This window comes from Eriocheir sinensis, unplaced genomic scaffold (genome assembly GCF_024679095.1).
Source record: "Eriocheir sinensis breed Jianghai 21 unplaced genomic scaffold, ASM2467909v1 Scaffold1437, whole genome shotgun sequence".
Lineage (NCBI taxonomy): Eukaryota > Metazoa > Arthropoda > Malacostraca > Decapoda > Varunidae > Eriocheir > Eriocheir sinensis.
Genome location: NW_026110781.1, coordinates 59,107 through 72,081, shown reverse-complemented (window position 1 = coordinate 72,081; position 12,975 = coordinate 59,107). Strand labels below are relative to the sequence as shown.

The following is a 12,975-nucleotide window of genomic DNA, read 5'->3' as shown; positions in this document are numbered from 1 at the left end:
ATGTATGTGAATATTTTTTTGAGTTTGTCTTGATGTCACGCGCTATTTGTTTTTCGTAGTTGCGTTTACTACTCCGATTAAGGGTGCGACAAGCTCTGAGGCTGGTGTGGTACTGTGTACGGGCTTCGGCCGTGTCATTCTCTTTCATTAGGTTATAATTCCTTAATTTTTAAGTTTACTCGCCTGGAAGAAGGAAGAGGGAAGGGAAGAGAAGGGAAAAGTGAAAGACTGTTCAGAACTTGCAGGGGAGACTAAGGCAAGGGCGAAAAGAGTGAGGGGAAAGGGGGGGACTAAGGGTGATGGGACAAGGGGAAAGGGAGGTGGGGAGGCAGGAGGGGCTAAGGGTGGGGGAGGAGTGTTTTGGGGGTGATAAAGGGGTAGGGAGGAGGAGGGGAGGGGGCAAGCGTGGGAGATGATAAAATTTCCGGGTTAGAATGAAGTGTCGAGGTTGATGGGAGGAAGAGGAAGAGGAAGAGGGAGGAAGGGAGGGGAAGAGAAGCAGGGAGGAAGAGGAAGAGGGGAGAAAGTGGGAGAGGATGAGGAAGGGGAAGGGGGAGGAAGAGGAAGAAGGGGAGGAAGGGGAGGGGAGAGGAATAAGAAGAGGAAGGAGGAAGAGTGGGAGAAAAATGAAGGAGGGGGAGGAAGGAGGAGAAGGGGAAGAGGGGAGGAAGGAGGAAGAGGGAAAGGAGGAAGGAGGAAGAGGAGGAGGAAGGGGAAGAGTGTAAGGAAGGAGAAAATGGGAAGGAAGAGGGAGTGAGGTGAGAAAGGAGGAGAGGGGGAGGAAGACGGGTAGGAAGGGGGGGAGAGAGGAGAAGAAGAAAAAGGGGGAGAAAGAGGAAGATGAGGAGGAAGGGAAACAAGGGAAGGAAGGAGGAAGACGGGGAGGAAGGGGAAGAGAGAGGAGAAAGAAGGAAGAGGGGGAGGAAAAGGAAGAGGGAGAGGGAAGGGGAGAGGAGGGACGAAAGGGAAAAGGTGAAGCAAGGGCAGGAGGGGGAGGAAAAGGAAGAAGGGGAGGAAGGGGAAGAGGGGAGAGGAAGGGGGACAGGAGGAGAAAGGGGGAGGAAGGGAAAAGAAATTGGATCGTGAAGATGAGAGAGAGAGAGAGAGAGAGAGAGAGAGAGAGAGAGAGAGAGAGAGAGAGAGAGAGAGAGAGAGAGAGAGAGAGAGAGAGAGAGAGAGAGAGAGAGAGAGAGAGAGAGAGAGAGAGAGAGAGAGAGAGAGAGAGAGAGAGAGAGAGTGTGTGTATGTGATATGACTGACGTGAGGGAAGGAAGGGGAGGATGGAAGGGGGGAAGGGAGGCAGTGATGGAGGGAAATGAAGTGGAGAGAGAGGAAGGTGATGGGGAGGAGGGGAAGGAGACGGAACATAAGAACATAAGAACGTATGGAGATGCAAGAGGCTGTTGACCTATACAAGACAGCACCTGTAATCCTAAAACCACCTTACCTCACTATCCATTAATTTATCCAACCTCTTCTTGAATGTTTCTCACACAACATGACTGCCAAGCCTGTTCCATTCATGCACCACTTTATTGGTGAATCAATTCTTGCCGATGTCTTTATTGAATCTGAATTTGTCTAACAAAACCGTTGCCACCTCTCCTACCTGGCTCTTTTACAACCAAAATCCTATTTTGACATCCCTTTAATTAAAGCTATTCATCCATTTATAGACTTAAATTTGAGAAAGAGAGAGAGAGAGAGAGAGAGAGAGAGAGAGAGAGAGAGAGAGAGAGAGAGAGAGAGAGAGAGAGAGAGAGAGAGAGAGAGAGAGAGAGAGAGAGAGAGAGAGAGAGAGAGAGAGAGAGAGAGAGGAAAAACAGTACTGATGGAAAGGGAAAGGACGACGAGACAGGGAGGAATTTGGGAGGAATTAAAGGAGAAAAAGAAAGGGAAGAGGGAGGGACAGAGAGAGGGAAGGAGCTGAAGAAGAGAGTAATGTAAACAGAGCGTCAACAGTGGTGGCAGCACCCACTCACACGAGGGAGGAGTCGATCCCCTGCCTGGTCGTGACGCAGGCGATCCAACATTCCACAGATTGACAGCACAACAGTAATACCCTCACACTCTTGGGCCTCTCGTAACAACTCTCCTCGAAGACTGCAGAGAAGATTAGCCGAGTTCCCGTGAGTGTTTTCCTCCGTTCGTGAAGCAAAAACATTGCCAACCTATCACCAGGGTCATTGAAGCGCCGGCAACTTCTAAAGCCGCGGCCACACTGGGAGCGAGAAAGCGAGCAAGAGCGAGAAACTTTACTACATTATAACCGGTGGAGGTTGCCGCCGCCTGGCAGCGAGCAGGTAATCGCGAGAAGGCGAGTTGGCAGGCGAGCAAGCGAGGAGAGGTTACGGTTCTTTCCTCGCGCGAGATCGCTCAGTCAGGAGTGACATCACAGACATGCTTCTATATTATTTGCCATAACTCATATCATACACTAGATGGGTCATTTTGGTTAACACGCAATGTTAACCATTACAGAATTCGAATACGTTTGTGAAAACTCAGTAAAACAAAAACTAAATAAATAGTGACGAGTTGAAGTTAAAGAATCACTCCGTAATGTTGATAACACATTTTGCATATAACTACCATTTGCAGCGGCTGTGAACTGAGCTCTAAAATAAACAATTCCATCTTATAAAGGAAGCCCTCCTGAACACGATGGTGTTACTGGTTTTTAATAAATCGCCAAATAAGCGAAGCACTGAACTCTTTCTAAATACATTTCACCTCATCCATCGTTTGTGCTGACGGTGGTGGGCGCGAGGGTGTGTGTGGTTTTTTTTTTTTTTTTTTTTACAACAAAGGAGACAGCTCAAGGGCACACAAAAAAAAAGAAAAGCCTGCTACTGCTGCTCCCAAAAAGAATCACAAGAGGTGGTCGAGAGAAAGGTCAATTTCGGGAGGAGAGGTGTCCTGATACCCTCCTTTTGAAAGAGCTCAAGTCGTAGGCAGGAGGAAATACAGATGAAGGAAGACTGTTCCAGAGTTTACCAGCGTGAGGGATGAAAGAGTGAAGATGCTGGTTAACTCTTGCATAAGGGGTTTGTACAGTATAGGGATGAGCATGAGTAGAAAGTCGTGTGCAGCGGGGCCGCGGGAGGGGGGGAGGCATGCAGTTAGGAAGTTCAGAAGAGCAGTCAGCGTGAAAATATCGATAGAAGATAGAGGCAACATGGCGGCGGAATTTAAGAGGTAGAAGACTATCAGTAGGAGGAGGAGAGCTGATAAGACGAAGAGCCTTAGACTCCACTCTGTCCAGAATAGCTGTGTGAGTGGAGCCTCCCCACACGTGAGATGCATACTCCACACGAGGGCGGATAAGGCCCCTGTATATGGATAGCAAATGGGCGGGGGAGAAAAACTGGCGGAGACGATACAGAAAGCCCAACCTCGAGGAAATTGATTTAGCGAGAGAGAAGATATGAAGTTTCCAGTTGAGATTTTGAGTTAAGGATAGACCGAGGATGTTTAGTGTTGAAGACGGTGACAGCTGAGTGTTGTCGAGGAATAGGGGATAGGTGTTTGGAAGATTGTGTCGAGTTGATAGGTTGAGAAATTGAGTTTTTGAGGCACTGAAGGACACAAGGTTCCTTCTGCCCCAATCGGAAATGATAGCAAGGTCTGAGGTTAAGCGTTCTACAGCCTCCAGTCTGGAGTCGCGTACTTCCTGTTGAGAGGGTCTTCTATTGAAAGAAGTTGAATAATGCAGAGTAGAGTCGTCGGCGTATGAGTGGACAGGACAGTTTGTTATGGAAAGATCATTGATGAATAACAGGAAGAGAGTGGGTGATAGGACAGAGCCCTGAGGAACGCCACTGTTGATAGGTTTAGGGGAAGAGCAGTGACCGTCTACCACCGCAGAGATAGAACGGCCGGAAAGGAAACTGGAGATAAAGGAACAGAGAGAGGGATAGAATCCGAAAGAGGGCAGTTTAGAAAGCAAAGACTGGTGCCAGACTCTATCGAAGGCTTTCGATATGTCTAGCTCAACAGAGAAAGTTTCACCGAAACGGCTAAGAGAGTATGACCAAGAGTCAGTTAAGAGAGCAAGAAGATCGTCAGTAGAACGCCCCTTGTGGAATCCATACTGGCGATCAGATAGAATGTTAGAAGTGGAAAGGTGCTTTTGAATCTTCTGGTTAAGGATTGATTCAAAACCTTTAGATAGACAGGAAAGTAAATCTATAGTGCGGTAGTTTGAGAGATTGGAACGGTCACCCTTCTTAGGCACAGGCTGTACAAAGGCATACTTCCAGCAGGAAGGACAGATAGATGTTGATAGGCAGAGGCGAAAGAGTTTGACCAGGCAGGGTGTCAGCACGGAAGCACAGTTTTTAAGGACAATAGGAGGCACTCCTTCAGGTCCATGAGCCTTCTGAGAGTTGAGGCCAGAGAGGGCATAGAAAACATCATTTGGAAGAATCTTAATAACAGACATAAAGGAGTCAGAGGGGGGATGAGTAGGAGGAATATGCCCAGAATCGTCCAGGGTGGAATTCTTACAGAAAGTTTGAGCGAAGAGTTCAGCTTTAGAGACAGATGAGACGGCAGTGCTGCCGTCAGGGTTAAGGAGAGGAGGGAAAGAGGAAGAAGTGAAATTGGAGGAGATATTTTTGGCTAGATACCAGAAGTCACGGGAAGAATTAGAAGAAGCAAGGTGTTGACATTTTCTATTAAGAAGTTTTGGTAGGTCGGAGAATAGATTTGGCGCGATTCCGGACTAAAATGTAAAGATCAAAGTTAGCGGGAGTTCGAAGGCTCTGGAACCTTTTGTGAGCTGCCTCTCTATCTTTGATAGCACGAGAACAAGCATGATTAAACCAAGGCTTTTTAGCATGAGGAGTAGAGAAAGTACGTGGAATGTATGCCTCCATTCCAGAGACAATCACCTCTGTGATGCGCTGAGCACACACAGAGGGGTCTCTCTCCTGGAAGCAGTAATCATTCCACGGGAATGGAAAGTACATCTCAGGTCGTCCCACCGAGCTGAAGCAAAATGCCAGAAGCATCGCCTCTTCGGTGGGTCCAGGAGATGTACAGGAGCGATAGGACAGGATACAGAAATAAGGTTATGATCGGAGGAGCCCAACGGAGAGAACAGTTTGATAGAGTAAGCAGAAGGATTAGAGGTAAGGAAGAGGTCTAGAATGTTGGGCCTGTCTCCAAGACGGTCGGGAATACGTGTAGGGTGCTGAACCAACTGCTCTAGGTCGTTGAGGAGAACAAAGTTGTAGGCTTGTTCACCAGACTGGTTAGTGAAAGAGGATGAAAGCCAAAGCTGGTGGTGAACAATGAAATCTCCCAAGATGGAAATTTCAGCAAAGGGAGAGTGAGTGAAGATGTGCTCCACTTTAGAGTATAAATAGTCAAAGAATTTTATATAGTTAGCAGAATTAGGCGAGAGATAAACAGCACAGATGTATTTAGTAATAGAATGACAATGAAGTCTTAGCCAGATGGTGGAAAATTCAGAAGAGTCAAGGTCGTGGGCACGAGAGCAAGTGATGTCGTTGCGCACGTAGGCGCAACATCCAGCTTTAGATTGAAATTTAGGATAGAGATAGTAGGAGGGAACAGAGTAGAGGTTGCTGTCAGTAGCCTCAGAAACCTGTGTTTCGGTGAGGAAGAGAAGGTGAGGTTTCGAGGAGGAGAGATGGTGTTCCACAGAATGAAAATTAGAACGAAAACCGCGAATGTTGCAGAAATTGATAAGGAGGAGGTTCGAGGAGTTATCAGGAAATCTCTCAAGTCGGCAGCCAGAAGGGGAGTCCTCCCTAGGGGTATTTATGGTCCCCTCACCAGGCGGGGACTCCGAGGCGGTATTTATGCCCCCCTCCCAGGCGGGGACTCCGAGGCGAAGTTGGTTGGTTAAAGATTCACCCCTGAATGGGGGACAGGGCCTTTGGCCTAAAGGCGGCCCTGTAAGGGGGAACGAGCAATTAAAAACGCGTGGCGGGTGTGGGGACGCCTCCGCCGCCGCCACAGAAACAAGTAACAGCCGTCGAGCAGCGACGGAGGCACGGGCCCCCCGGGCAGGCGCCCAATAGCAGCCCGTAGCAGTACACGGGCGAGCAACCGAGCAGTCAAGTTAACCGCAGAGGGGGAGCCCAAACCGAGGATGACCAAGCGGGTCAACGTCGCCGATGCGGAAGGGCCACCCGGCCGCTCGCCCATGGAGGGCTCTGAGTGTGTGGTGTTGCCAGGCTATAATTTATAGTATGTGTAGTGTTGCCAGACTATAATTTATAGTATGTGTGGTATTGCCAGGCTATAATTTACAGTGTGTGTAGTGTTGCCAGGCTATAATTTATAGTATGTGTAGTGATGCCAAGCTATAATTTATAGTGTGTGTAGTGTTGCCAGGCTATAATTTATAGTATGTGTAGTGTTGCCAGGCTATAATTTATAGTGTGTGTAGTGTTGCCAGGCTATAATTTATAGTGTGTGTAGTGTTGCCAGGCTATAATTTATAGTGTGTAGTGTTGCCAGGCTATAATTTATAGTGTGTAGTGTTGCCAGGCTATAATTTATAGTGTGTAGTGTTGCCAGGCTATAATTTATAGTGTGTAGTGTTGCCAGGCTATAATTTATAGTGTGTGTGGTGTTGCCAAGCTATAATTTATAGTGTGTGGTGATGCCAGACTATAATTTATAGTAGGTGTAGTGTTGCCAGGCTATAATTTATAGTGTGTGGTGATGCCAGACTATAATTTATAGTAGGTGTAGTGTTGCCAGGCTATAATTTATAGTGTGAAGTTTTGCTAGGCTATAATTTATAGTGGTTGGTGATGCCAGGCTATAATTTATAGTGTGTGTAGTGTTGCCAGGCTATAATTTATAGTGTGAAGTTTTGCTAGGCTATAATTTATAGTGTGTGGTGATGCCAGGCTATAATTTATAGTGTGTGTAGTGTTGCGAGGCTATAATTTATAGTGTGTGTAGTTTTGCCAGGCTATAATTTATAGTGGTTGGTGTTGCCTAGCTATAATCTATAGTGGTTGGTGTTGCCAGGCTATAATGTATAATGGTTGGTGATGCCAGGCTATAATTTATAGAGTGTGGTGTTGCCAGGCTATAATTAATAGTGGTTGGTGTTGCCAGGCTATAATTTATAGTGTGTGTAGTGTTGCCAGGCTATAATTTATAGTGGTTGGTGTTGCCAGGCTATAATTTATAGTGTGTGTAATGTTGCCAGGCTTGTGTTGCACTGCTCCTTCAGAACAAGTGTGTTACGATTCTTTCACATACTTGGCAATGCTTGTGGCTTTTCAAACCCCGTGTATTATCTGCAAGTTGTCAGGCTGTTCTGTCACACAAGTTATTGACTCGGCCCTCTTTTTCGTTTATCAAGTGTTGTATGCATACAGCTCTGGTATTAAGCACTGACATGGCCCACCCGCTCTGGAGCCATGGGAGCACTTGGCCCTTCATCCTACTATTCTCTAGGTAAAGGGATTTCAGCACGTATGCCACGACGTCCAGAACATCAGCTGATGGTCGGGCTGTCGATCATCAGTAAAGTCGGACACGGCACCGCGTTGCCATGACAACCCTTGCCTCAAATCGCCACAGAATCTCGCCTTGGCGCGCTTGCTCTTGCCCGCTCTCACATTTTTGCTCCCAGTGCGGCCGCGGCCTAAGACGGCCTTTTAAACAGATATATACGAAGGTTTGGAAATGTCTGGGAATACGGGCCCGGCAGCCTGAACTCGTGAGGGAAAGCAGGCAACTCGTCTAGGCCGCCACGCACGCGCACTCTTGCTTCACTGAGACGCCACCTGTCCCTCCCGTCCACCCCCTCCTTTCCTATCCACCCCCTCGCCTATACCCCCCCACCACCCTCCTCCCTTCATCTATCACCCTCAGTTCCCGCAGTGCATCGTCAAGGGTAGTGTTGTGTTGTGCCAAGCCGGGAGTCTAGGACAGGGAGGCGCGAACGAGGCGAAGGCGACTTGCAGCTGTAAGGAAGGTGAGAGACTGTGAGGTGTGCTGTGCTGTGCTGGGGTGAGGTGTGCTGTGCTGGGGTGCGAAGTAAGGTGTGTGTGTGTGAGAACAATGTGTTGATCATCCTCTGAAAAGTAATGGGTGCTGTTTTAAGGCCGAATGGCATCCTTAACCATTCAAAATGCCGCTAGGGGTACAGCCTCATCAAAAGATGCTTATTAACACGTCGGTGCATAGGTTGTGCTTAGGAGGTGCTCCTTGCCGTGGGAACGGTGCTGATTCAACAAGCCTGCTGCATCGGATTGCTCCTGCGACGGGCGAGCAGCCGGCAGATTACAGCGGGCGACGGGCGAGAGCAGACGACTGCTCGGGGTGTGCTTACGACTCTTCCACAAAACCTGTTACTATTCTGTAAGACTGTTAATATAGTTAAAACGCCCAAAATAACTGTTTAAATCAACCAGAGAGAGAGAGAGTAAATTAAGTGAACTCAAAGTGGACTTAACGGCTCCGCTCGGCCAACACATAATACACCTCACTTAAGTAAAGGCTATTGTGTTATCTCAACCACTTCAATCATCTAGAGAAAGCAGGCAACGGTACACCGGACCTGACGTGTGATAACAGTTCGCGCCTTAAACAAAAACACTTAAAAACAGCTAACAAAAACGGCTAACATGTGGCGTGGGTGATGATGCTCTGATATGATGAAGAAGAAAGGAAGGAAGAAGGCCTGGCTTACGGAGGTTGTTACGTCAGCGCTGGAGTAGGAATGGGTGGTGACGTGACAGCCGTTGGGTATTAGCGGCCGTCAGCCTCCCCAGCCTCTAGTCAACGAGGATGATGATTGTGTTGTGTGCCTCACCGCCCGTCCACGTCCCTCCCTCCCTTCCCCCGGCTCGTTATTCTTATTCCTGCATCTTCAAGAGTTAATCGGTGTTTAAGCTTCTGATATTTTCCATGATTTATTCTTTTTATCTTCCTTTACTACTTCAATCCCTTTATCTATAGTTCTTCAGATCGTCTTGGTACCAATGCTTCACCTTACATTGTTTTCCATGGGCCCTTTTTCATCTTCCTTTACTCTTCCGATCCCTTGGTTTAATTTAGTTTTTCAGGCCGTGTTAGTCTTCCTTCTGCATCCTCTAAGCCCTAAAGCAGTGGTTCCCAACCTTTTTTTCTGGTCGTTACCCACTTTTCATACATGACCTTTGACTCTACATTCCTATACTAATTAGGTCCATTTAAAAACAGTAGCATTTCTTGTAATTATGCAGAGCTTACTTACATTAAATGGGTGCTGATATTGGCCTAAGTTCATATAACACTGAAGTATTCACAGGTGGGGTCAAACTGATTATATGGGAAGGCACACACGGTGATTAATGTTGCAACTGTGAATGTGTGGATAACTCTGAATAATTTGAACATCCTTGCTGATACTCAAGAATCAAGACCAGGTTATCATACATAATCCATAGCTTAGGAAGCCCTAAAACTATGTTGAGTTAAAATTATCTATTACCCTAAAACATATCGATGTCCTGTTTTATGTCAAGAACACAGAATCATATAAAATAAGGTAATTACACAGACCAAAAAAAGAGACGCATTACTCACGTGCCCGGCAGCAAGACTTTGCACAAACCTGAGCTGAACATGTAAGTTCCCTCCACTATATAGCTGCCTACCCGCTAAACTCCTTTGGTTTTATCTGTACATAGCCTCAGATTATGGCCCCCTGCATTCTGTTATGTGGCCCCCCCAGTTTGGGAACCACTGCTCTAAAGCAGTGGTTCCCAACCTTTTTTTCAGGCGACACCAATCATGCACCTCTAGACATGACCGCGACCCCTTAAGTTTAGTTGTATATGTGTTACTATAATATAATAAGACCCTGTTTGATATTTTGAGGTCTTGGCGACCCCAAGAAAAACGCTTGGCGACCCCACTTGGGTTTCGTGATCCCAGTGTTGGGAAAAGGGGCTCCATAGAGTTAATATTTCTTCACCTTTTATTACTCCCTATGGTCCCTCTTTTCTCTTTTTTTTTTCTTCCCTTACTCTTTCTATCTCTTGTATTATCTAAGTTTTCAGGCCGTGTCAGTCTTATGTAAGTCTCCCCGGTAATTCTTAACTAATTCGTCCGTGTCACGTGCAATAACGAAACTGGTTTATTATGTAGGACACACTGTGGCCTTGCCATTTATCTAAACATCTTTTATTTATTTTATTTATTTATTTATTTTTTTTTTTTTACGTCGCGGCCTATGGCGCCGGTAGGCTTTTTCCCGGTGGGGCCTGATGATCGGCCCAAGGCTTCTTCCCGGTGGGTCCTGATGGTCGGCCCAGCCCGTTCTGGCGCAGGCGAGTGTTTATAGTGGCGCCATCTTGCATTGGCTCATGCTGCCCTCCCGGAGCTCATCTTTAATCCTAGAATCTAGAGTCCGGGTTGATAGGTGGTCTTCTGGACAGCATGTGGGTAGTTTTAAGCCACTCGGCGGCGGCTGAAAAATCCCAGCTTGGTGGCACCGGGCGGGGATTGAACTCGCGTCCTCCTGAACGCGGTGGTGTTACTCTGTCGATTCAGCCACCGCCTCCCCTTGGGATATGTGTTGGGATATGTGTCTCATATGGCTGTAATAGCTCCGAGAATGTGATGTCCATTCAGGATGGCGTCTCTAGAGCTTGGCAGGTCACAGTATTCGAAGGGGGCCCGCCTTGGCCTGCCGCTCAGAGTAACAGTCCGTTCACGCGTCAGTCAGGGGACCGGGCACGTGAGAGTCCTGCTTCTGCTTCAATGAAGTCAGACGCTTCCACACCACACGTCAGCTATTTCCAGAGGCCGACAAGGAGATCAGTCGGGTTCTAATAAGTTGTTTTTAGGTTCATGGTACAGAAGAAGGGTCAGGCTACCAGAGGGGTCATAAACCTACCCCAGGAAATGCACAAAACCCCTCCGAAAGTAAAGTTGACTAAGTGTGTGTGCTTGGACCACGAAATGCTTAAGAATATGACCCGATGTGGCCTTCGTTGCACGACGTACCAGTCTGCCAAGGTTCGATAATACAGCGAGGGCCCAAAGTACGATAATATAGCATGGCCCAAAGTATGATGACTCAATAAGGCTCCAAAGTACGATAACAGCCCGTGTGAGCGAGCGCCAGTGACACCGTAGACAGACAGACAGGTAGATAGATATGTTTTTTAATGACCACACCAAAGCAGAAACAATACTTACACATTATAGATCGTTCAGTAGTAGTAGAACTAGTGGAAGAGGTAGCAGAAGTAGTTGTAATAGTAGTAGTAGTAGTTGTAATAGTAGTAATAGTAGTTGTAGTAGTAGTGTTGTTGTTGGTGGTGGTGGTGGTTTCTGAAGCTAAGCAAAACGAGGAAACTGCCATGATGTACTTAACTATAGTTCCATCATGTGATGGGGGGAGGGGAAAGGTGTGTGTGTGTGTGTGTGTGTGTGTGTGTGTGTGTGTGTGTGTGTGTGAGAGAGAGAGAGAGAGAGAGAGAGAGAGAGAGAGAGAGAGAGAGAGAGAGAGAGAGAGAGAGAGAGAGAGAGAGAGAGAGAGGGGGAGAGTGTGATGGGTGAAGGTGAAGGAGGTGTGACAAATTTGTTTACACAGAAAGAGCGTTTGATGGCTGTGTGGTGCCGGCGAGAGAGAGAGAGAGAGAGAGAGAGAGAGATAATGAAAAAACACTTCTTGACACACATCAATAACTTTAACGGATATATAAAAATGATCATAGTAGTAGTGGTGGTGATAGTAGTAGTGGTGGTGATAGTAGTAGTGGTGATAGTAGTAGTGGTGGTGATAGTAGTAGTGGTGGTGATAGTAGTAGTGGTGGTGATAGTAGTAGTGGTGGTGATAGTAGTAGTGGTGGTGATAGTAGTAGTGGTGATAGTAGTAGTGGTGGTGATAGTAGTAGTAGTGGTGATAGTAGTAGTGGTGGTGATAGTAGTAGTGGTGGTGATAGTAGTAGTGGTGGTGATAGTAGTAGTGGTGGTGATAGTAGTAGTGGTGGTGATAGTAGTAGTAGTGGTGATAGTAGTAGTGGTGGTGATAGTAGTAGTGGTGGTGATAGTAGTAGTGGTGGTGATAGTAGTAGTGGTGGTGATGGTAGTGGTGGTGATGGTAGTAGTGGTGATGATGATAGTAGCAGTGGTGGTGATGGTAGTGGTGGTGATGGTAGTAGTGGTGATGATAGTAGCAGTGGTGGTGATGGTAGTGGTGGTGATGGTAGTGGTGGTGGTGATGGTAGTGGTGGTGATGGTAGTGGTGATAGCAGTAGGTGGTGGTAGTAGTGTGGTGATAGTGGTGATAGTAGTAGTGGTGGTGCAGTAGTGGTGGTGATAGTAGTAGTGGTGGTGATAGTAGTGGTGATAGTAGTAGTGGTGGTGATAGTAATTGTGGTGGTGATAGTAGTAGTGGTGGTGATAGTAGTAGTGGTGGTGATAGTAGTAGTGTTGGTGATAGTAGTAGTGGTGGTGATAGTAGTAGTTGTGGTGATAGTAGTAGTGTTGGTGATAGTAGTAGTGTTGGTGATAGTAGTAGTGCTGGTGATAGTAGTAGTTGTGGTGATAGTAGTAGTACTGGTGATAGTAGTGGTGATGGTAGTAGTTGTGGTCGTAGTGGTGGTGGTGGTAGTAGTAGTGGTGGTAGTAGTAGTGGTGGTGGTAGTGGTGGTGGTAGTAGTAGTAGTGGTGGTGGTAGTAGTAGTAGTAGTGGTGGTGATAGTAGTAGTGGTGGTGATAGTAGTAGTGGTGGTGATAGTAGTAGTGGTGGTGATAGTAGTAGTACTGGTGATAGTAGTAGTGGTGGTGATAGTAGTAGTGGTGGTGATAGTAGTAGTGGTGGTGATAGTAGTAGTAGTGGTGATAGTAGTAGTGGTGGTGATAGTAGTAGTAGTGGTGATAGTAGTGATGGTGATAGTAGTAGTACTGGTGATAGTAGTAGTGGTGGTGATAGTAGTAGTGGTGGTGATAGTAGTAGTGGTGGTGATAGTAGTAGTA

General features: G+C 46.9%; 1 long non-coding RNA gene across 2 annotated transcripts in view; it reads left to right on the top strand.

Moving 5' to 3' along the window:
* The first annotated feature begins 7,905 nt into the window (after window positions 1-7,905).
* LOC126990063 (uncharacterized) overlaps window positions 7,906-12,975 on the top strand; it is a 31,160-nt gene continuing 26,090 nt past the window's right edge. Inside the window, exon 1 of one of the 2 annotated variants that reach the window (XR_007743979.1) lies at window positions 7,906-7,975. This is a non-coding gene — a long non-coding RNA (uncharacterized LOC126990063). The remainder of the gene's footprint in view (window positions 7,976-12,975) is intronic. The other variant, XR_007743978.1, reaches the window with a different exon arrangement.